The sequence below is a fragment of the Salvelinus alpinus genome, chromosome 6 (genome assembly GCF_045679555.1).
Source record: "Salvelinus alpinus chromosome 6, SLU_Salpinus.1, whole genome shotgun sequence".
Lineage (NCBI taxonomy): Eukaryota > Metazoa > Chordata > Actinopteri > Salmoniformes > Salmonidae > Salvelinus > Salvelinus alpinus.
The window spans coordinates 78,191,430-78,215,563 of NC_092091.1; the positions used below are offsets into that span (position 1 = coordinate 78,191,430).

Consider the following 24,134-nt stretch of genomic DNA (forward strand, 5'->3'; position numbering starts at 1 on the left):
CAGTGCAGACAGTGACAGAGTACTGAGTACCACGTTGCAGGTCAGAGAGACTGATGCTGTGTGAAGACGTGGTAGTGATGTGTGGTTCTGTCCCTGGACAGTGGTAGGAGATCTGGTAATGATGTTGGGTTTGGTCCAATCCTGGTGGCTGGCTCCAGCTAACAGCAGCTGATGTGGTGTCCACTGAGTCAACAGTCAGCTGGTCTGGAGCAGGAAGTACTAGGGGAAAATACATTATTATCAGGGCCACAGTTTAACTCCAGAAATAAACTGTAGGAAGAAAAATAGAATATTAGTAGTCGTTAATTAGAACAGGCTGCTTGCAATTCCTTTAGATCTGGGAAGAAATAAAAACAGGAGTCACAACAGAAGTTTAGGGGGTTCTGCTGTATGGCGCTGCGCCGCTGCCAGATTGTTGCCGCCACACCAATTTTTTTAATAATAATTAAAAGACTGCTGTGATTATAAATCCTCTCCACAATAACAAAGTGTTTAATACTGCACTACTGATAAAGTTAAAGCAAGCAGAGGCAGATCAACTCCTTGACATAATGACTCACAGGAATTGGAAGCAAGCAGTAATTCAAATATTATGAAAAATGTTTTATGATTTCAGCACCAAACTGCATGATGAGATCTGTGGAATTAACCATCATATATTTCTCATCAGGGAAGATACTGGACCTTTACATCCCATACTGATACCTCCATTATGATTAGTTAAATTACATAAGTATGTTTTCTGGTTATTAAAATGATTAAAACAGGGTACTTACTTGTGGTGAGGGTTGCTGACACCAGTTCACTTTGCTTTCCATTTTCCAGCTCAGTGCAGACAGTGACAGAGTACTGAGTACTACATTGCAGGTCAGAGAGAGTGATGCTGTGTGAAGATGTGGTAGTGATGTGTGGTTCTGTCCCTGGACAGTGGTAGGAGATCTGGTAATGATGTTGGGTTTGGTCCAATCCTGGTGGCTGGTTCCAGCTAACAGCAGCTGATGTGGTGTCCACTGAATCAACAGTCAGCTGGTCTGGAGCAGGAGGTACTAAGGGAAAATACATTATTGTTAGTGCAGCTTCAGTTTAACTCCAGAAATATATCACAGGAGGAAAAGTAGTCAAAGTAGGACATTCCTTTTGACGTGGGAAGAAATAAACTAAAAACAGAAGTCACATTCATTACAAAACAGCTTCTGTTGTAACAAAAATTAAGTTTGTTATATTCATTAATTAATATAAATGAAAAGAATGTTGTGATTCTAAATCCTCTCCACAATAAATAGTGTTTTAATATTGTACTACTGATGAAGTTAAAGCAATCAGAGGCAGATCAACTCCTTGATATAATGACTCACAGGAAGGGAAGAAAGCCTGAATTCAGACACTGTATTATAAACAACTGTAACCCTCTCACCACAGGCTCAGATAAATCAATCCAGTAAGTATGGTGAAACGGACACTTAGTATATAATAAACCTGGTATGACTTAACTTGCTAGGGAAAAACCAGAGACCAGGGTTCTTACCTACAGATAGAATGGTTATATAGAAAATAATGAATGATACACTTTCATTCAATCTGCAATACACATGACACCATACAATTTTAAAACAAGACTAAACCTAAACCTGGGTGCTAAACTGAAAATGTTAGTTGGCGCCGTTGGAGCTCAAAAAAACACTAGGCTAACCCCACAGTTACTCATGGTTTCGCAGAAACCAACAGTTCCAAGGCTGTTACCTATTTATAATCCAATTCAACGAAGCCCTCAAATTCCCTCAGACCAAACCGTCCTCTCCAGCTCCCGATCCGACAAACCCAAGCTAGCTGCCGAAGCGTCTGGAACCTTTGTTAATCCAGCCAAGCAGCAAGCGAATTGAGATGACTCTCTCGCTAAAATATTAAACTATAAATCTTATTTTTTTAAGGTGAGGAAAGTAGAGTTCAGTTAAACGCAATTCGAGGAAAAAACTAAGTACACAAAACGTCTTCCCGCTTCACATGAGCATCTTCTTCTATGGTATAATGGAGTTTGCAACAATTTGATGTGCATTCTGCCACCTACTGTGCGGGTGAACAACAATCCCCCAAAAAAGGAAATCATGTGGGTAAAAAGAAATCGAATATCATGCAAACTATCAAAAAATATAAATAAATAATAATTAACTAAACAAAATCAACCTGCTTTTCTGTGAAAAAACAAATTCTTATCATGTTCCTACACAGGCTCAAAAGTAAGGTGACCAGATTTCTGAAATGAAAATCGGGGACATTTCCAATTTGGCGGTCAATATATCATTAAAATATCAAATGTTATTATCTATGAAATAAAAAAGGGGGCCAATTCCAGTTTCATGTATTTAGTCTAACAGTCACACTGTGATAGGGAAAACAACTATATTACAGAAACACTACAGACAAGACAGAACTGTCCGATCTGAACAGTCTTTCAGTGGTCCTGGTAGAATAAGAGCATAAGAGAACATGAGCAAAATTGAAAAAACAGGCAATAGTATATGTGAAAAACTTACTTAACAACATAATAAAGAAATAAGACGATGATGTGATTAGTAACTACATAATATACTCATACCAACCTATCTGTAATATATAATGTATCTTCTTCAGGATTGCTCTGTCTTTGGCCAGCTTCTCCATGAACTCCTGGTAGGGGAGGTTGAAGTTTGTCTTCACAATAAGCATGGCCTTGATGGTAGGAACAGTGAACATATTTCTTGCTGCTGTCCAAAAATCATTCATTTGGGAGAACACTCTCTCGACTGGTGCATTACTTCCAGGTAAGCACATGACAACAGATGCTAAGCTAGCCAGGTTAGTGTGTGGGATGTCATTCTCTTTGAAGTGGGTAACCACCGTGCTCCATCTCTGACTAAGCGGTGTCTCAGATGTTTTCCATTCTTCAAAAGATTCCCTCCTTTAGGAACTCTTGCAGGCCAGTAACCTCATCAAACAATGCATCCTCACAGATGTGCTGCCATCATATATCTTACAATAGCTGACTACTATTGGCAGCAGCTTTACATGTCCATGATTGGACACATCAATGGACAGGGACACAAATTCAACTTGGTCTAGGTCCTGTGGTTGCCCATGGTGCTAACATGTTACACACTATAGTGTCACATTTTGTCCTAGCACATGTAAACTTTGGCTCATAAAGCTTCCGTGTCAGTTGTGCTGTGCAGTCCATAGATCTGTAACTATGATTGTGTCGCATAGTGTGGTATGCAAAGACACCCTCCTGCACAGCTAAATCATATTCTTCTTGGGAAGGCACTACCTTCTTGAAGATTGTGGTGACAGAGGGCATTCCAACACAGGCAATCAGAGAGGCTTTATGCTTTTTCGTCTGTTGACTGTCGTTCTTTTGACTGTCGTTCTTCCCCCGCTGCCAATTGAAAAAGAGGAAATACAAAGGGTGCAGCGAACCATTCTATCGTCTTGACCTGAGCGTATAAATGGAAATTCTCTCATGTCATTAAAATGGCATTTCCACTTCTTGGAAAGAGCCATTGTACCTCCTCTGTCTGCTCTTCTTACTCTCTTAACTTTCTCCTCCTCTTTTCTTCACTCGTCTTTCTTCCTTTCCTTCTCTTCTCCTTTCCACCTCACTCTTCTACACTCTCCTCGCTTCACTCTTTTTACTCCCTTCATTTTTCCTTCCTCTCCAATCTTTAATAATAAATAGTACATTAGATAACCAAATTATTTTAACTGATTCCCATTGCTTGCCTCATTTTTGTATTTTATCTCAAAAACATTGTTTGGAATAATAAATGGGCAGGCTCTGTAATCATATCTTTACCTTTCCTCCTCTCTCATTCACTCTTCCTATCCAGTCTTCCTCCTCTCCACTCTCTAACAGAAAACATTATGCTAATGTTATCCATGAAAATTTCAAAATATATTTTCACACTACTTATTATAATGACAAACCATTAAAATTGTCATCTACAAATAAATATTCTCATAATTAATTGTGCATTCATTTAATATAATCATATTTTCAAAATAGCCCGTCCACTGCATGTTTACATGTGAACGTTTTTTAACCTAGCTAACGTTACCATGACAGTAACGTTAGCAAGCCAACCTAGCTAGATTAATTTAGTCGACATTGCTAATGTTAGCTAGCATAACCTATTTAAAACCTTATAGAGCAGATCATCTATCTATATAATATAACATTATAACATCACTAGCTAGTATCTCAAACGATTGTAACTTACCTGGCTTGAAAAGACGTTTGTGGTGATGTTGTGGATTCACTTGACACTTGCTAACTTCTGGCCGAGTTTTCCACAAAAGTTTTCTCTAAAACTAGCGCGAGCAAGTAGTTAGTAGAAGAAGAAGACGAGTGAATGAAGCTGCCATAGAGAGCAGCCCCCTCTGCTGGACAAAACAAGCACAACGCGATTGAGACGTCAACCGGTAGGCTCTGCTGCCCGGTCTTTCTTGCCACGTGAAATATTATTTCACTTTGCAGTCTGTTTTTAATGCACTGTTAAAAACGGGGACATTTCCGGGGACAGCTCCAGCCGGAGACAGGCCACCAAAAACGGGGACTGTCCCCGGAAAACGGGGACGTCTGGTCACCCTACTCAAAAGACTCCTGTGAAGGCGGGACATTTCCTATCGGCAACAGTCCTTGCAGTGCTTCTGCCCTGAAGTCTTTGAGCCCCAAAAACGTATTGGCTGCAGATATAATGATGTCCAGCTTCTTGGACTTCTTAGACACTTGTGCTGTACAATCAATCACTGTGGCTACAAATGCCACAAAATTCACTTTCTTCACAATGAGTGTATCCAGATAACTCGACTGTCTTAAAACACTAGCAACTGGTTGCACTGTATCCATCGGCTTATTGCAACATGGTTGCCTCTTGCCCCTTTGATTTTCTTCACCGCCTCCACAGAGCAAATCTGCTGCACATCCCTGATTTTTGACACCCCAACCTCCTTCACCCGAACAGGTCACTCAAGGAAGCCCGGAGTATGATCCCCACCACAGTTTAAACATTTTCCATTGACAGATTCTTCAATACCATACTTCTCCTATCTGCAAACATTTGACACATGACCGTTTTCCCACACTGTAATGGTTTGAACACAAATGCTCTCGCCGTACACCTCACATATCCAAGCTTCACATGTTCAGGTAGTCTCGTCAAACAACAATAATATCTATAGGCTTGTCTCCTTCCTTCCATTTACCATACGGATCAGGCGACATGCACTGTCCACTCCTGTGATTTTCTGACTAAGGTACTCGTCATCTATATCCAACGAGACTCCAGCTACAACTCCGTTGGCAGGCGCCCTGCTCCGAAGATCAATACACATTTCTTCTGATGTGGACAATTGTCCCAGAACCAGTGCACGCTTCTTCATCAACACAATGAAACAAAACAAGGGCACTTCTAGTCACCTTGATTGAATCCACCTTTCCCACTGCTTTCTTCACAGTCCTCGATATGACAAATGGATTTCCTAAATGAATCTCTATGTCTAAAAAACGCAGTCCAAAAATAAATGCATTATTGGACCAGACCTTGTCTTCACAAAAACATCTCTCGCCCTTCTTCCTTCTCTTTCTCAGCAACAACAGAAAAACCAGTGAAACCCTCAGCACACCACCCATAGTCCATCTTGATTGGCCCTAACGATCAGACACCCTTGACGTAAACAGAAACTGTCCCAACATATTTCAAGTAACAGTACATAGTAATTTAACCAACTTAGGCCCAACAGTGAAGGCTGTAGTAAAACGTAGAGTTTATGTAAATTAAACAAATCTGATTAAATGTTTATAATGTGTACAAAATATACATCCACATTATTACGTAAATCATATTTCTCAAGACATGTTTTAACAGGGTATTACACAACCTTCATTGATTTCAACACCAAACTGCATTATGAGATCTGGGGAATTCACCATCATATAGTTTTGTACCTTTATATCCCATGCTGACACACATCCATTAGGATTAGTTCATTTACATTAGTCATTCTGATGAACATTCACACCAGAAATAATACATAAGTAGGGTACTTACCTGTTGTGAGGGTTGTTAACACCAGTTGACTTTGCTTTTCATTTTCCAGCACAGTGCAGACAGTGACAGAGTATTCAGTACCAGGTTTCAGGCCACAGAGAGTGATGCTGTGTGAAGATGTGGTAGTGATGTGTGGTTCTGTCCCTGAACAGCGGTAGGAGATCTGGTAATGATGCTTGGTTTGGTCCAATCCTGGTGGCTGGTTCCAGCTAACAGCAGCTGATGTGGTGTCCACTGAGTCAACAGTCAGCTGGTCTGGAGCAGGAAGTACTAGGGGAAAATACATTGTTGTCAGGGCTACAGTTTAACTCTAGAAATATATTACAGAAGGAAAAGTAGAAAAGACCAGCTTGCAATTACTTTTGATATGGAAAGAAACAAGCTAAAAAAAATATTTGAAGTCACACAACAACAACAACAAAAATCCTGCAGTGTTTAAAATCCAATAACAAGGTGTGGATACCAAAAGTTGTTTTCAATTTAAACTTATTTCAGAAGAAATGGGGAATTATTTAAGAAACGTGCAAAGGTGCCATTATATTTGGCAGCACCTTTATATCAATTAAAAGAATGCTGTGATAAATCCTCTGCACAATAACAATAATATTATAATTTTAAACTATCTTATGGAATTGTAAGGTATTTCAAGGCACATTATCTTTATACTGTAGATGCCGTTGTCTAATAAGGAGAGGGGTGCACGACACAGACAAAAGATTAACGCAGATCCAGTTGCTAGGGAGGAAAGACTAGCCAGAAGAAAAGCAAGGTATTATTTTCATGGTTTCATGCTACTGTCAGCAAGCTGGGTGGATAACACTTAACATTAAGCTGCACTATTACACTGTAGTTCATGTTTTATTGCCCTGCAGTTAAGGTATAACTGATGGACTATATTAGTTAACATAATATTACACACACACACACAATTATGGATTAAAAATGGATCATGAATTATATTAGTTAATACCTGCTTCACATTTGGGGCACTTTATGAAAAATCGAGACTGTACAAGTTTGAATTGAAGTAGTTTGATTGGCATTTTATGTAGCTATTTTGTGTAGGTATCTTGAAATTGCATTTGTGTACCTGCACTGAATAGAAATGTACCAGTTACAGTGTAACAATGCACAACTACAACATTAACTATCCTGTAATAATCGTGTAATAATGCAACTTAATGCAACGTAAAGTGTTGCCACAGGCTCAAATTATAGTAAAGTGATTATTATTAACATTAGCAATGAAATAGTAACAAAACATGTTGATAGAGAAAGGGAGAGGGAGTTGATTTAACTTTTAAACTTTGATTAAGTGTTATCATTGTATACCCTACTATTAATAGACTACTAATAACATAACTAGTACTGCTATATAAATAATTGTTGCTACTATAGGCTATATTAGATAGACATGTAGGCTACACTTACATGTACAACGTTTTATATGCATATCCACTTCATCACATGCATTATTTGATTTGAGCATTGAGGACCAGCATTGAATACTGTTTTACTTAACAAGTCAACCACTTTAACAGTGTTTGCCACCAGAAAGCAATGATGATGGTACATGCTACTTGATTCTAAGATCTTATAGTGAATATTTAGGCATTATATGGTCCCGTGTGGCTTAGTTGGTAGAGCATGGCGCTTGCAACGCCAGGGTTGTGGGTTCAATTCCCACAGGGGGACCAGGATGAATATGTATGAACTTCCCAATGTGTAAGTCGCTCTGGATAAGAGCGTCTGCTAAATGACTTAAATGTAAATGTAAATGTTATAAATGCACTTACAGGGCATTATATGTGTATGCATCATAGAAAGTGTTACTGGATATTTCCTTTGTGTTGAAGAAGATCTCTCCAAATTGAACCAAACATAAATGACCATATATCTGATCTCATAAATGACCATATCAGATCTCAAATTACCATCTATGATCTGATCTCAAAAATGACCTGATCTGATCTCATAATAGCTCCCTTTGGATGATGTCATTGAGCAGCTATTTCTTACGACCTTCTTTTTAATTACAGATTGTAGAAATTATGTTTTCACATATATAGACACTGGAATAGTGCTGGAGATAATGAATATGAGGATGAAAAGTGGAGGAATTTCCCTTTAAATGTCTCAATGGTTTTGCAGCTCATATCTGAATTCACCTTTAAATGCATGCTCCTGTGATTAATTGGGCATACTTTTCCTCATCTTAACACTGTTGTCTAAACACACAGATGAACACAACATTTAAAATTCAATCTTTGAAGTTCAGTGTTCTCCTCTAGCACTTTATCAGGAGGTGTCTATCACAGTAAATGGGCAGAATATTTGACCTTTATTTAACTAGGCAAGTCAGTTAAGAACAAATTCTTAATTTCAATGACAGCCTAGGAACAGTGGGTTTAACTGTCTTGTTCAGGGGCAGAATGACAGATTTGTACCTTGTCAGCTCTGGGATTTGATCTTGAAACCTTTTGGTTACTAGACCAACACTCTAACCACTAGGCTAGGCTGCCGCCCCAATAACTAATCTCAATGTAATTAAGGTGCAGTGAATCAGTATTATTACCATTCATGTTTGAATGGAGAGGCAATGGGAAAAGCAAGCAACAAAGACAACGCTTCACACAGGTGAATTCTTGCGTGTAAAATATTCTCGCTCATTGAATTCTTAAAATACAGTCTAGTGATAAAATTAGCAAAATACACTAGATATACAAAAGTATGTGGACACCCCTTCAAATTAGTGGATTTGGCTATTTCAGCCACACCCATTGCTGACAGGTGTATAAAATCAAGCACATAGCCATGCAATCTCCATATACATACATTGGCAGTAGAATGACCTTACCCGAAGAGCTCAGTGACTTTCAATGTGGCATCGTCATAGGATGCCACCTTTCCAACAAGTTAGTTCGTAAAATTTCTGCCCTGCTAGTGCTGCCTCGGTCAACTGTAAGTGCTGCTATTGTGAAGTGGAAAAGTCTAGGAGCAACAATGGCTCAGCCGCGAAGTGGTAGGACACTTACTACCGAGTTCCAAACTGCCTCTGTACGCACAATAGCTGTTCGTTGGGAGCTTCATGAAATGGGTTTCCATAGCTGAACAGTCGCACACAAGCCTAAGATCACCATGTGCAATGTCAAGCGTCGGTTGGAGTGGTGTAAAGCCCGCCGCCAATGAACTCTGGAACAGTGGAAACACGTTCTCTGGAGTGATGAATCACGCTTCACCATCTGGCAGTAAAACGGACGAATCTGCGTTTTGCAGATGCCAGGAGAACGCTACCTGCCCCAATGCATCGTGCCAACTGTAAAGTTTGGTGGAGGAGGAATAATGGTCTGGGGCTGTTTTCATGGTTCAGGCCCCTTAGTTCCAGTAGTGGGATATCTTAAAGCTAGAGCTTACAATGACGTTCTAGACGATTCTGTGCTTCCAACTTTGTGGCAACAGTTTTGGGAAGGCCCTTTCCTGCTTCAGGATGACAATGTCCCCTTTCCAAAGTGAGGTCCATAAAGAAATGGATTGTCGAGATCTTGTGGAAGAACTTGACTGGCCTGAACTTGACTGGCCTGAACTTGACTGGCTTGCACAGAGCCTTGACCTCAACCCCATCGAACACCTTTGGGATGAATTGGAAAGCGAACCGCGAGCCAGGCCTAATCGCCCAGCATCAGGACACGACCTCACGAGTTCTCTTGTGTCTGAATGGAAGCAGGTCCCCGCAGCAATGTTCCAACATCTAGTGGAAAGCCTCCCTAGAAGAGTGGAGGCTCTTATAGCAGCAAAACAGGGACCAACTCCATATTAATGCCAATGATTTTGGAATGACATGTTCGATAAGCAGGTGTCCATATACATTTGGTCATGTAGTGTATATAATACATACATTTGTTTAAGTTAATGATGAATGCAAAAGAGAACCTGATCATTCAGAACTCATTGAACTCATGTTCAAAGGGAAGTTTACTGATGTACGTAACGCTGCATTTAAATTCCTAGTCTACTTGCGAAAACTAAAAAGTTATTTTAGCCAAATATAAAAAGTAGGCAACAACACCAGCCTTGTTTAAGGCACAGGCCTATGATATGATGGAAAACATGTTTTATCCCAGACCATTATTGTCCTTGTTTTATTCTCCTTATATCCTCTTGATACATTCATTCAATTATATTTTATGTGTAAAGGCTAATAAGCATACTGTCCTCCTTCACGTCACACACAGGTGAGGCGACGGGCGTTTTCCTTGTCACGAAGACATAACAAACGTTAGACTTTGACCCTGTTGCAACGTCTGTTGTCATGGTTACCCTACTGCTACAGCAAATAGACAGTGCAAAATACATTTCTCCTGTGGAATGCCCTGCCTTTATTCCGTCACACACAACCCAAACTATTTTCTGTCATAACTTAATGACTTTGTTATAAGTTTCTTTTCCAGTAATAATGAATACAAACATTAATGAACTTAACATTGTTTAGAAAGTTGCTTTTAGTTGCCTGGCTTGCTGGATTGACATATATTATACTGAACAAACATATAAATGCAGCATGCAAAAATTTCAAAGATTTTACTGAGATAGATTTAAAAATGTAGGGGTATGAATCAGAAATCCAGTCCGTAACTGGTCTGACAACCATTTGCCTCATGCAGCCAACACATCTCCTTCACATAGAGTTGATCAGGCTGTTGATTGTGGCCTGTGCAATGTTGTCCCACTCCTCTTCAATGGTTGTGCGAAGTTACTGGATATTGGTGGGAACTGGAACACGCTGTCGTACATGTCGACCCAGAGCATCCTAAACATGCTCACTGGGTGACATGTCTGGTGAGTATGCAGGCCATGGAAGAACTGGGACATTTTCAGCTTCCAGGAATTGTGTTCAGATCCTTGTGACATGGGGACGTGCATTATCATGATGAAACATGAGGCGATGGTGGCGGATAAATGGCACGACAATGGGCCTCAGAATCTCATCAGGGTATCTCTGTGCATTCAAAATGTCATTGATAAAATGCAATGGTGTTCGTTGTCCATAGCTTATGCCTGCCCATACCATAACCCCACCGCCACCATGCATATTTTGACGTTGACATCAGCAAGCCGTTCTCCCACACAAAACCTACACTCTGTCTGCCATCTGCCCGGTACAGTTGAAACCGGGATTCATCCGTGAAGAGCACACTTCTCCAGTGTGCCTGTGGCCATCGAAGGTGAGCATTTGCCCACTGAAGTCAATTACGACGGCGAACTGCAGTCAGGTCAAGACCCTGGTGAGGATGATGTGCACGCGGATGAGCTTCCCTGAGATGGTTTATGAAAGAAATTATTTGGTTGTGCAAACCCACACGTGGTCTGTGGTTGTGAGGCTGGGTTCGACGGACTGACAAATTCTCTAAAACAACGTTGTAGGCGTCTTGTAGTAAAGAAATGAACATTCAATTATCCGGCAACAGCTCTGGTGGACATTGCTGCAGTCAATGTGCCAAATGCACGCTCCCTCAAAACTTGAGACGTCTGTGGGATTATGTTGTTTGACACAACTGTACATTTTCGAGTGTCCTTTTATTGTCCATAGCACACTATACATGTTGCATTTATATTTTTGTTCAGTGTAAATTCATTTTTAAAAAACAGCAGTTTTTGTGTTTTATACTTTTTCATAACGGCAAGAACAAGTTTAATGTCATATGACAATATAATGTTCATCATGTCACTGCGAAAATTGGCTACAGACATGTCGATAGACAAACTGTAAAACAGCCTATACTTATAACCTTTAAATAGTTTAGAAATGCTTGTTAATAAAACATTTATGGCAGTGTTACCAAATCATACGTTATTGAAAGTGGAGTATGTCGTGGTAAACATTTACATTTTAGTCATTTAGCAGACATGAGGTGTACGGGCAATGAATGGAGCTGGTATGAAAAACTTTAACAGGAGACAATACCTTGGGATGTTTCCGTGTTTCTTCCTGAGAATCCCTCCTTTGGTTTCGACTCATCTCTGACTTGTTTCAGTGGCTTTTCCTCTTCAAAGTTCTATAAAAAGTAGAATTCACAGGTTAACATGTTTAATACATTATGATGTTGAGTCTACAACTCCAGGTCTGTTGAGAATAAAGCACAACAGGTTCAGAATTAGGGATATTTAATGCACACTAAGGGTACAGTCAGACTGATCGCATGAACATGGCTGAAATCGTATAGAACATACATCATTGTTAGTTTTTGTGTGTCAAAAGTATTACTCAAGTCAAATATTTTCTGATGCCTGACGAGTTGCATACAATAAAAGACGGAGCGTTTGTGTGCTTTATTTTGTTTAACAATCGTCTCCGTTGTCATTCATCCAGCAACAGATAACTCCCATGAAAAAAGCAGAAGTTCCACACAAAATCCCAATGTGTCTACATTGATAACGTCACATCATAGGGGATAGACCATACATTTGGAAAAAGTTACTTTACCTTTTTTACATGAACATGTTCTATGTTGAGCCCAAACGATTACGTGCTACCAACCCGTTTTTGGAAAAATAAAGTAATGTGTTGGCAAGCCGTTTTTCCATGGCAATTTCCAAACGTCCACTAGGGGCAACGTGCGTGCCTGTTACCATCTAGTACAGGGGTTTTCAAACCTTTCCTCGTGACCCCCAGATGTTTCACAATTTTGCTGTAGAACTGAACTAGCTCACTGATTCATCTAACCAAGGGCTTGATGATTAGTTGACAAGTTGAATCAGGTGTGCTAGTTCTGGAATAGTTCAAATCCATGGAACGGCTGGGGGTCCAAGAGGAGAGGTTTGACCACCTCTGATCTAGTAAGCTCGTGACAAGCCAGGATGGTTAGGATGGGTGTGAGGATGGGCTAAAACTGCAAGCTACAGCTCTGAGCATTGTGGATTCAATCCTAGTGCTAGACACAACTTTATTTATATATATATATATATATATATATATATCGCTAACGAAACCAGGACATGGTCACTCACATCGAAAGTGCGGGTTCAGGGCTTTCGATCATACCAAACTTTCACTTCTGTTTGCGCCTTCTCCAGATTCTTACTGGCAAACTCACAGGAGCGGAGAAATCTGTATTGAAAAGCGTAAACGTGCTCCAACAAATTTGTTTTTGTTTTTTAGGTGTTGTCCTGCAACAACTTCTCTTTCAGCAAGCTCAAAGGACCTCTGACATGATGTCCAAACATGAGCTCATTCAGACTGAAACTCCCGCGCTGTAAATAGCACAAGAGGGACTCCTTCATCCCTGTCTTTCTCAAACTCAAAGCAGTAAGCTCTCAATGTATACTTCAAAGTCTTATTAACTCTCTCAAGAACACGTTTAGAATCTGGTAGGTAGACACTAGAGGGGCAATGGGTAACACCCAACTGCTGTAGCACTTGCTGGAAGACCTTCAACATGAAATTCAAATCATGGTCTGATAAGGGCCTTATTAACAATACTGGGAGCTGTGATTTTCCTCCATGGAATGGAATCATGGAAACTAGTGGCAGCACATGATGGTTAAGATAAACTGGTTAGCACTCTTTGCTTTGGGCAAAGGACCAACACAGCCCACCAGAACCCTGCTGAAAAGTTTGTCAAAATCAGGAATAGGATACAAAGGTGCAACCAAAACAGCTTGATTTGGTTTTACCCATCTGCTGGCAAATGTAACAGGCTTTACAGTATGCCACAGCATCTTGTTACAGACCAGGCCAGAAGAAGTTATGCAAGATACGGTCAGACATACGTCTGCCATACAACCATTGTGAGCCAACCTTTTTTGGGAAAACCAAAGGGTGTGCAATGTGTGTCCCTCCCCTTTGAACAATACAAAGTTTGAGTGAGGTGTCTAGGTCATGTGAACAAGGAGCTATTGAAATTATGAGTCAGAAATGGAAGGTAAAATTAATAAATGAAGTTCAAAGAAATGTAATCATTTTTGAGAACTCCACAGGGTAGGGGCATACAACCCTTTGAACTTTCCAAAGTTGGTTTGAGGAGTTTAGGTCACATGGTCAAGGAACTATTGAATTGTAAGTGATTTATGTATACGTTTGGACATACCTACTCATTCAGCTTTGCACACTCTTGGCATTCTCTCAACTAGCTTTACCTGGAATGCTTTTCCAACAGTCTGAGCATTTTTTCCCACATATGCTGAGCTTTTGTTGGCTGTTTTCCCTTCCCTCTGTGGTCCAACTAATCCCAAAACATCTCAATTGGGTTAAGGTTTGGATATTGTGGAGGCCAGGTATTCTGATGCAGCACTTCATCAATCTCCGTCTTGGTCAAATAGCCCTTACACAGCCTGGAGGTGTGTTGGGTCATTGTCCTGTTGAAAACAAGTGATAGTCCATCTAAGCGCAAACCAGATGGGATGGCATATCGCTGCAGAATGCTGTGGTAGCCATGCAGGTTAAGTGTGCCTTGAATTCTAAATAAATCACAGACAGTGTCACCAGCAAATTATGGAAGACGTTCAAGATGACGGTCATTTTCCACAGGTGGACTCCAATCAAGTTGAAGAAACATCAAGGATGATCAATGGAAACAGGACGCACCTGAGCTCAATTTCTAGTCTCATAGCAAAGGGTCAGAAAACTTATGTAAACAAGATATTTCTGTTTTTATTTTTTATACATTGGCAATATATAAAAAATAAAACAACTATTTTCACTTTGTAATTATGGGATAGGATTTATTTTTATTTAATACATTTTAGAATAAGGCTGTAAAGTAACAAGATGCTTAAAAAGTGAAAGGGCCTGAATACTTTCCGAATGCATTGTATCTAACTATATTTGAGAAACATATGGCCTACCAAATGTCAGAAGTTATAATATGGCCTAACAAATGTTGGAGAGCATTGTGTCAAGAAGCAGTGCGGATTGGCTGTGTTGTGTTTCGGAGGATGCATGGCTCTCGACCTTTGCCTCTCCCGTACGGGAGTTGCAGCGATGGGATGAGAATGTAACTACCAATTAGATAACATGAAATTGGGGAGAAAAAGGGGTAAACAAAATAAATAAAAATAAATAAAACTGTCCAACTCCCCCAGGAGAGGGGGGTCAAGAAACCTTTGGTTAGCCAGCACCTGTGATCTCCATCCAGGAGAGCAAGTCATGACAGCCATGACCAGCCTTTCAAAGCACTACATGGCTACAGACGTCACGGGTCGGTAGTCATTTATGCAGGTAACCTTAGTGTTTGTTCTTGGGCACAGGGACTATGGTGGTCTGATTGAAACATGTTGGTATTACAGACTCAGACAAGGAGAGTTCGCAAATGTCAGTGACGATACTTGCCAGTTGGTTAGCGCATGCTCAGAGTACACGTCCTGTTAATCCGGCTGGCCCTGCGGCCTTGTGAATGTTGACCTGTTTAAAGGTCTTACTTACATCGGCTACGGAAAGTGTGATCACACAGTCGTCCGGAACAGCTGATGCTCTCATACATGTTTCAGTATTACTTGCCTCGTAATTTAGCTCGTCTGGTAGACTCGTGTCACTGGGCGGCTCGCGGCTGTGCTTCCCTTTGTAGTCTGTTATAGTGTGCAAGCCCTGCCACATTCGATGAGCGTCGTTAGCCAGTGTAGTACGATTCGATCTTAGTCCTGTATTGACACTTTGCCTGTTTGATGGTTCGTCGGCGGGCATAGCAGGATTTATAATAAGCTTCTGGGTTAGAGTCCCGCTCCTTGAAAGCGGCAACTCTACCCTTTAGCTCAGTGCGAATGTTGCCTGTAATCCATGGCTTCTGGTTAGGGTATGTACAGTCATTGTGGGGATGACATCATCGATGCACTTATTGACGAAGCCAGTGACTGATGTGGTGTACTCCTCAATGCCATCGGAAGAATCCCGGAATATATTCCAGTCTGTGCTAGCAAAACAGTCCTGTAGCTTAGCATCTGCTTCATCTGACCACTTTTTTATTGACCGAGTCACTGGTGCTTCCTGCTTTAATTTTTGCTTGTAAGCAGGAATCAAGAGGATAGAATTATGGTCAGATTTTCCAAATGGAGGGCGAGGGAGAGCTCTGTACGCGTCTCTGTGTGTGGAGTAAAGGTGGTCTAGAGTTTTCCCCCCCCTCTGGTTGCACATTTAACACGCCGGTAGAAATTAGGTAAAACAGATTTAAGTTTCCCTGCAATAAAGTCCCCGGCCACTAGGAGCATCGCCTCTGGATGACAAATTTTCTGTTTGTTTGTGGCCGCATACAGCTCACTGAGTGCGGTCTTAGTGCCAGCATCGGTTTGTGGTGGTAAATAGACAGCCATGAAGAATATAGATGAAAACTCTTGGTAGATAGTGTGGTCTACAGCTTATCATGAGATACTCTACCTCAGGCGAGCAAAATCTTGAGACTTCCTTAGATATGTTTACAAATATACATACACCGCCACCACTTGTCTTACCAGAGGCTGCTGTTCTATCTAGCTGATACAGTGTATAACCCGCCAGCTGTATGTTATTCATGTCATCGTTCTACCACGACTCGGTGAAACATAAGATATTATAGTTTTTAATGTACCGTTGGTAGGATATACGTGCTTGTAGTTCATCCACTTCATTATCCAGCGATTGTACGTTGGCTAAGAGTACCGATGACAAAGGCAGATTAGCCACTCATCGCCGGATCCTTACAAGGCACCCCGATCTCCTGCGATATCTCCGTCTCTTTCTCCTGCGAATGACGGGGAAGAGGGCCTTGTCTGGAGTAAATGCCTCTTGTCTGACTCATAAAAAATAAATATTTGTCCAGTTTAAGGTGTGTAATCGCTGTTCTGATGTCCAGAAGCTCTTTTCGGTCCTAAGAGACAGTAGCAGCAACATTATGTACAAAATAAGTTACTAACAATGCGAAAAAACAAACAAAATAGCACAGTTGGTTAAGAGCCCATAAAACGGCAGCCATCCCCTCTGGCACCATTAGAACCTTAACCCATTTTCCCCATGCTGCTTCCTTCACTTGTTCTTCTCCAGATTTGATAACAATCAAAAACAAGTTTTAAAAGTGTTGCGGTGTACAGTTTTTTAGGCTTGTGCGGTATCCAGATTTTCATACCGTCATACCATTTCTATACCATACCGGGGTATACGGTATTACCGGAAGTGCACGCAAGGGGCAATTAGCATTTTCCAATCTGAGACGGATATAGACGGATATATTGATAAAAGTAATCTCGTCCGAAAGAGATTTACATGGTTATCAAAACGTCATGCCAGGGAAAGCCTACATGAAACACAGACCTTATTTGAAGTGGTTCTTATAATCCCCTATAGGAAAAATTGATGGTGAAAAAACTATTGGAACAATTTCCGTGTTTGGCCGCTAGGTTTTAAGGGAATTATGATGCGTCCACTGAGCCATCTCTGCCTCTGATGTAATTTTATTTTGGCTTCCACACAAAATGACTTCTTTACTTATTTTTTTGTGATGGGATGATTGATACTGGAGTTCCGACATTCTGATGCAGTTTTCAAAGGACTACTGATTCAATATAATATACTGATGGTTATATCAAAGTCACAATACCATGTGATGAGGACGTTCGAAGCTTCAGACATCAGACAGGTGTCGTTACTCGGAACTGATGCACTGCGACATCTGCTGGAAGCTTTTTGTTTTTATCTAGATATTTTACCATCTTAGCAGGTGGAAAGATCAACAAGGTCTCACCTCAGAATTAGACGTTCATCCATGTTTCACAAACAACACATTTCTAAATTGTTCCAAACGTCAAATTTCAAAGGGTTGAAGCTCAGGTCAAGTCAAGCCCTTAATTTTGGTTTTCGAGTCCTCAAGGCCGCTGGTTTGAACTAGATGAACAATATGCCGATGTGTCCTTCAGCAAGGCACATGACCCTGTTTGCTCCTGTAAGTCACTTTGGATAAGAGCGTCTGCTAAATGACTCAAATGTAAATCGGGTCCCACTCCTATCATTGCCCATATAAAAACATTTTTCAACTAATTAATCAAGGTCAGACCCTATAGGGTTCTGATTTATACCTGGTTATGTAACCAGATTAAGAAAAGCTCCGGGCCCCAGGGAAAACAATTTGCTCCACCTCTCTGGGACCTGTGGTGCCACCTCTGCATCAGGGCATCATCGGTCCCAAAAATAAATGCATTCAGTTTTGAAGACTATGTGGTAGTGGGGGGGGGGGTGCACTTTGTAAAACATGTGGGTCCAAAATCACTGATGCATTGTAATTGTATTGAAATCGGCATAAAAAAAAAAACATTGACTTGACAACTCGAAACCCAAAATTAGGGACTTGTGACTTGACTCGACCTGGGCTGTGGAACTTGGGACTTTACTTGAGACTTGCCCATTATTACTTTGGACTTGAAGGTTAAGACTTGAGACTTGCTCAGGATTTGCAAAATTGTGACTTGGTTCCTTATCTGCAGTGTAGCAGTGCGCGCTTTGCATCGAGCTTTATGCCTAGCCTGCGCAACCTGTATTTTCCTTGAATCTGATTGGTCAAGACACAGAACACAACGCTCAGAACCTGCAGCACTTCAATATTGTGAGCGATGACACATTGAGTCATGCAGCTCAAGTCCTAGTTAAGTCACGAGTCGTACAGTAGATGCTCAAGTCCTAGTTACGTCACGAGTCGTACAGTAGATGCTCAAGTCCTAGTTAAGTCACGAGTCGTACAGTAGATGCTCAAGTCCTAGTTAAGTCACGAGTCGTTCAGTAGATGCTCAAGTCCTAGTTAAGTCACGAGTCGTACAGTAGATGCTCAAGTCCTAGTTAAGTCACGAGTCGTACAGTAGATGCTCAAGTCCTAGTTAAGTCACGAGTCGTACAGTAGATTCTCAAGTCCTAGTTAAGTCACGAGTCGTACAGTAGATGCTCAAGTCCTAGTTAAGTCACGAGTCGTACAGTAGATGCTCAAGTCCTAGTTAAGTCACGAGTCGTACAGTAGATGCTCAAGTCCTAGTTAAGTCACGAGTCGTACAGTAGATGCTCAAGTCCTAGTTAAGTCACGAGTCGAACAGTAGATGCTCAAGTCCTAGTTAAGTCACGAGTCGTACAGTAGATGCTCAAGTCCTAGTTAAGTCACGAGTCGTACAGTAGATGCTCAAGTCCTATTTAAGTCACGAGTCGTACAGTAGATGCTCAAGTCCTAGTTAAGTCACGAGTCGTACAGTAGATGCTCAAGTCGAATGGCAAGTCACAAAATGAGCAACTCGAGTAGTACTCAAGTCCAAGTCACGTGACTCAAGTCCACATCTCTGCCCATTTTTATGCTTCCCATCCTTAAAGTCTCCTTTTTTTGCATAATTTTACTTTCATTTTTGTACACCAGCTTGGAGCAGCTGAAAAATAGGATATTTGTGGTTAAAACAAAGCTATTCCACAGCAGTTTAGATGGAACACTATACATTGCTTGCTGGGTCACATGAACGACTTCAAAGGAGCAAAACTAAAATAACATACCACATTACAGGAACATGAAGATGTCAATGATGTAAATGTGTCTTACCATCTCTGCCTCCTTCTCCTTGTCAATGTTTTCACCTAATACTTCCTCTGCTGGGCCTTTCTTGCCAAGGCGTACATCATCTCTGCAACATCGACTTCCCATGAGATGCCAGATGTTACTCCCTTGAGGGGTGCCCTGTTCCGAAGAGACACATGACATGTAAAACTTTTCAATTCGGGTGAGACGCAACACACATTCCTTCTGATCCTCAGAAGTACAACAAATCTAAACAAGCCCGCCTTTCATGATCCTCACAGCTTTCACTTTACCCAGAACTCTCTCCACCATTTTGATATCTGAAATAGATTTAATCCGATCAGCTGCTCCTCATTAACAAACTGTACTCCTACAAGATAAGACATTCTCAGCGCTACTCTGCTCCGTTTTCCATTCTTTTGGACAATAGTCCAATTCTCCTTGATTCCACCACTATTAGATTCAAGATCCACATCAGCTTCCACCATCTTTTCATTGACCTTTGCTATTGAAAACTACATGTAGAAAAGTTGTGCTATTTGTATTTGAGCATAGATGAGTTAGCTGACAAAGTTAAGAAAACGATGTGTGCGCTTCCATTGGGTAGAAGTCAGCGTGTTGTTGTGATTCTGGATGGCCAGATTACGAGCAAAAATGACAAACTTTCATGTGGAGAATCGTAAGTGACTCATTTCAGCTCGTTTCATCTCGTTATTGATACTATGTCTTATTTTGAGGGCTTTAGACACAGACATGCAATGCTAAAATTTGCTAGCTAACCAACAACTGTAATGATGTATGAGGGAAAACAAGTGCTTACTTTGCAAATGTATTTATGTTTTCAATAAACATTGGAGACCAAATATAGTTTACTTGTTGTCAACAATCTAAACCAACCCCGCCTGTTTTGCCCCATGGTTTTACACAAGTCGGTTTTGTTGCTAAACAACCAACCCGTCTATATGATTGGCCATTCAAACACCACTATGCTCCCGCAAGCCACAACATCTCGAGCAGTACAGTTACTGACAGAACAATGAGACAGATATTTCACTGGACGTTTAAATGTGAAGCATCCGCTTGGCGTTTCCACTCACTGCCAAATATAGTAGTGAGAGGAAGCCCGTTGGCCGGAGGTGGGAAAAAATGGAAGGAGATGGATTTTAGCAGACATTCTGCACATTTGGGGTATAGATATGGGTATAAAATCAAATTGTATTAGTCACGTGCGCCAAATACAACAGGTGTAGACCTTACAGTGAAATGCTTACTTACAAGCCCCTAACCAACAATGCAGTAAAAATAATAAGAAGAAATAAAAGAGCAGCAAAAAGAGCAGCAGTAAAATAACAATAGAGAGGCTATATACCGGTACAGAGTCAATGTGCGGGGGCACGGTTACTCGAGGTAATTGAGGTAATGTGTACATGTAGGTAGCGTTATTAAAGTGACTATGCTTAGATAATAACAGAGAGTAGCAGCGGTGTAAAAAGGGGGGGCAATGCAAATAGTCTGGGTAGCCATTTGATTAGATGTTCAGGAGTCTTATGGCTTGGGGGGAGAAGCTGTTTAGAAGCCTCTTGGACCTAGACTTGGCGCTCCTGTACAGCTTGCCATGCGGTAGCAGAGAGAACACTCTATGACTAGAGTGGCTGGAGACTTTGACACTTTTTAGGGACTTCCTCTGACACCGCCTTGTATATAGAGGTCCTGGATGGCAGGAAGCTTGGCCCCAGTGATGTACTGGGCTGTACGCACTACCCTCTGTAGTGCCTTTAACGTCGGAGGCCGAGCAAAGGCAAAGGGTGGCTATTTGAAGAATCTCAAATATAAAATATATATTGATTTGTTTAACACATTTTTGGTTACTACATGATTCCATGTGTGTTATTTCATAGTTTTCACTACTACTCTACAATGTAGAAAATAGTCAAAATAAAGAAAAATCCTTAAATGAGTCACTTTTGACTGGTACTGTATATACATACATATATAAATGTACATACACATATAGATACTTTAAAAATATATATTTTCCTTTATTATTTTGCCCTAACCCTTCCACCCCTCCCCTAATTGGAGGAAACAATTGAACAACAATACCTAATCTTCTACTTCCAGCTAATACATACAATATACATTTCACGGACACATTCTATTTTACAATACTTACATTTTGTTTTTAGTCCTGTCCTTCCTCTACCCTCAACCTCTCCCATCTATTTCTGATGTCCATCCAGTTTGATTTCTACTTGCCATATATTTTTAACTGTGCTGTTTCACATAAATTGTGAACCTATATACATTTTACACACAGAACATTTTACATTAGTTATCTTGTTGTTATTAGTCCCACCCTTCAGCTTAACTCAACCCCTCCCATCTATATCTTAACACCATCCAGCTTTGTAAAAAATTAATTGCATGTAGCCTTTACAAAAGTCATACTTCATTTTATGTCAATTTAGAAAGACAAAACAACCATTTATTGTATCAGGCTTGTGTCTTGTAATAGTGACTTTATAGACGTCCTTACCTGCCTGTTGAGTTGGGTATCTGGAGTTGTATGTCTGCAAGTGGTGATACAGCTGACCTTTTATAGCGATGTAGTTGTACTTCATGAAGTGATAGGTCACCCTTAGCTTGAAGGTTTCCCCTTTCTAGACAGTCAGGTGATTTCTTGTAAATCCCAGAGGTTGTTCCAGTCTGTCTAGTTCAGGTGCAGGAACAGTTGCCCCTCCCTCGCATGCCGCATTCCTCACCTGCAGCAACTTTAGAGATTCCTGTTTTTCTACTGTAAAAAGACTTCAACAGCCACAAGGATGTTGACAACCAAGGCAGCCGTGACTGTTGTTGTTTAACATAGCAGTCAACCGATTTCCTGTAGTCTCAAAATGATTCAACATTTTGTTTAATGTAATAAAGTTTTAATGTATTCTTCAAATGGAGAACATTTATTAAATCATATCAAAATAATGCCATTAAAATAAATTGACTCACCCACATACAGTGGGGTCCAGAATTATTGGATCCCTTGATAAAGATGAGCAGAAAATACTATTTTAAAAAATCATACAAATACTGAGCTATATTGTATGCAACAAAATATATATATATATATTATACTAATACAATTGCTCAGAGAAACAGGTTTTGTATAATTAACAAGTAATAAAAAAACAATCTAATAAAGATAGGGGTCCAAATGATTAGATCCCTTGTACAATGATGCAGGGCGAGACCCAGATGCAGACACCGGAGGCAGATGGTTAGAGTCTCTGATATTTATTAAGAAGCAGAACAGGAGAAACCAAGGATGTCGTCGAAGTAGACAAGGGGCAGGTAAGAGGCAGGTGGAGGACAAGCAGAAGTTCATAAAGCAGGTGAGAGTCCAAAAGGTACAGGGCGGCAGGCAGGCTCGAGGTCAGGGCAGGCTGAATGGTCAGGCAGGCGGGCACAATGTCAGGGCAGGCAAAGTGTCAGAACCTAGGAGGACTAGAAAAACAGAGACTATGAAAAACAGGAGCACGGAAAAAAACGCTGGTTGACTTGACAAGACGAACTGGCAACAGACAAACAGAAAACACAGGTATAAATACACTGAGGAGAATGGGGAAGATGGGCAACACCTGGAAGGGGGTGGAGACAAGCACAAAGACAGGTGAAACAGATCAAGGTGTGACACCCTGTTTTCAATACTCTTATCACCCTCCCCTTGCAAGGATAACAACCTGAGACCTAAGAGATTGGAGAACACATTGGGAGGGAACTTGACCATTCCTCCATACAGAATCTTTCCAGATCCTGGACATCCTTCGTCCGTGCTTATGGACTGTCCTCTTCAATTCAAACCACAGGTTTTCAATGAGGTTCAAGTCTGGAGACTGAGATGGCTAAAATGTTGTGGCCCTAAAACTATAATATTTACACACCATCGAAAGTTGAGACTCACATGAACACGTACATGTCAGTTGTTTTACTCTTTGATGAACACAAGCCTCACAAGACTCATCTGAACCCGGTACCAATTAAAACAATTACTTTATTCCCAAAAAACTGGTTCAAACTTTAGAACCCAGTTCCTACATTTGAGTATAAAAACGTATTTTTATCGAACAAAACTATGCTACATTTTATCTCTGGGACCCTCAGGATGACAAATCAGACCAAGATTACTGAATGTAAGTACATGATTTATCTTCAGAGGTCAATGTATCAAGTGCATGACAAAAGTTTTTTGTTGTTGTTCACTCTCCTCGAACCATAGCTTGGTATTTTTTCACTGTAATAGCTACTGTAAATTGGACAGCACAGTGAGATTGACATGGATTTAAGCTTTCTGCAAATATAAGACATGTCTATGTCCTGGAAAGTTGGATGTTACTTACAACATCATTCTAGTCACATTAGCGCACGTATAGGGACATCGATCCTGTAAAGGTTAACTTATCCAGTAAGTTATTACGTTATCCGGTGAGTAACAATGTTTTGTATTAATAATGTAATAACTTCAACTGATCATGTAATAACTAAAGTAAATGTTTTTATGCATTAT

General features: G+C 40.6%; 1 protein-coding gene and 1 long non-coding RNA gene across 4 annotated transcripts in view; both read right to left on the reverse strand.

Annotated features, from left to right (window-relative positions):
• The window catches only part of LOC139579458 (up-regulator of cell proliferation-like), a 584,460-nt gene that overhangs the window by 34,845 nt on the left and 525,481 nt on the right, over nt 1–24,134 (reverse strand). The gene's annotated exons all lie outside the window — the stretch shown is intronic.
• Nucleotides 4,987–22,664, reverse strand: LOC139579474 (uncharacterized). The gene is made up of 4 exons (XR_011675755.1): nt 22,116–22,664; nt 19,604–19,738; nt 12,043–12,133; nt 4,987–6,350 (listed from the first exon to the last, which is right to left on the reverse strand). It is a non-coding gene; the product is annotated as an uncharacterized lncRNA (long non-coding RNA).